We start from the raw sequence: 1,782 nt of genomic DNA, 5'->3' as shown, positions 1-1,782 counted from the left end.
GAAAATACTTCAAAGATGGAAAACATGTTAGGGTCACTTCCAAGTTTCTGTCAGAGGAAGAACTGACAGTGTTTAGCTGCTCATTTAACCGTTTATGAGCTACGTAATTATTTTCAAAAAGCAGAAGTATCACTTACAAAACAAATAAGAGGGAAAACAGATTCAGAACGTGCAAATTAATGAATTTTTCTTTTACACTGATTCACAAATGATACAGGAACTATCCTATCACCTAGAAATAGGACATTAGAGTTTTATAACATATTAGAGGTGTTCTGCCCATTAATACAATTTTGAAAGAGCTGGGAGAAGGAGGCATCACTGCCTGCAACAGACATTTGCTGCCAAGCAGGCAATGAATGAGACGTGCAGTTAGCACATGGTAATTCAGACTAAAGAAGGAAAATAGCTGTCAGAAGTGATTTGGATTCTCTTGTAAAGATGGAGAGAGGAAAGAGAATAATTACTTTTTAGGACTATAATGGAACAGATTTTTAAAATTTCTGAACATGTCAAAAATCTTCTCCCACATATGCAGACTTTAAGCCTTTCTTTCATACAGGTCAGTATTGTGTATGCTCCCAAAACCATTCAGTTGTTGCTCTAAAAGTTTCCCCTAGTAAAGACAATATTATGTTAGTTGAGCTGCCTTAAAAATATACACATGCACAAAGAGTTACAAAATAAAAAAGTTTATTTTCCATCCAGTTGTTCCCTTCAGGTGCTGATATTCACCTGAGTCATTAGCTTACCTGATCAGTCATTTTTTTCAGATGAGTTTATTTTAATACAAAAACAAAAGAAATATGTAGATATTAAAACAAACAGACGAGAACTCCCATACTTCTATAGATATGAAAACTCTCGTATCTGACTCCAAGCATATTTTTTTTCTTGTTTAGGCTTCATTTACACTGATCTTCCAAAAGACCTTTCTAGGAACAAATTTAACATCTACTTTTAACTTAAAATATACAAAAAACCACAAATTTCCTTCACAAAGCACTAATCTTTGCTGTGGATGCTGCCTCAGTTCTTATACTTCTAAGCAGTGAACCAGGCAATTGTACCATTATGGTACTATTTTTTAAAGCTGATGCAATTTGGAAGACAGCTTAGCAAGACCTCCATCCTAGATAGAGAAAGTATTTTTCGAAGAAAAATAGGAAAAAAAGGAGAGAAGTCAGGCAGACTGCAATCCAAATTATATCAGGCAATAAAAATATATAACAGCCGTGATGACAACTATTCAGTTTGACAGCTTATTTACTACCACTGGTGCTGCACAGATGCTTTGGCATATCCTTCTGCAGAAAGTCCTGCACTGCAAATGTGTGTTTTGAAAAATTAAGAATTCTTTGAATAGAAAATTTCCATGCGCTTCCGGCTCCGGAGACGGGACAGCCTCAGCCACTAGAGTAAAAACTGCACTTTTTGGAACAATCTGCTTACAGGTCCCAAATGACATGTTCTGTGGGGAACACCTACTCCTAGGGGAAGGACGAGAGCCGCAGGGAGGGGCATCGTCAGGAAAAATGCTGTCTCTGCCTTCCAGCTCCTGCAGGCTTCTCAAACTGAAAGTACTGAAGCCTCAAGTCTTTCAGCTGCTCCATTAGTCAGTGTGAGCAGTGGGAGGTTCATTTAAGGATCTTTAAAAATTCCTGGGCTGCTTTGAGCCCAGGCTACCAGGCACAGCAGGGGGGAAGTACTGGTGCCTGAGCTCACTTGTGGAGCATGGACCCTGCTGCTAAGGGTCATCCATACACACCTACTGTTGCACCT

The sequence above is a fragment of the Pterocles gutturalis genome, unplaced genomic scaffold (assembly GCF_000699245.1).
Source record: "Pterocles gutturalis isolate BGI_N339 unplaced genomic scaffold, ASM69924v1 scaffold31489, whole genome shotgun sequence".
NCBI lineage: Eukaryota > Metazoa > Chordata > Aves > Pterocliformes > Pteroclidae > Pterocles > Pterocles gutturalis.
The sequence above is the reverse complement of the archived record's forward strand: the minus strand, read 5'-3'. Positions refer to the sequence as shown.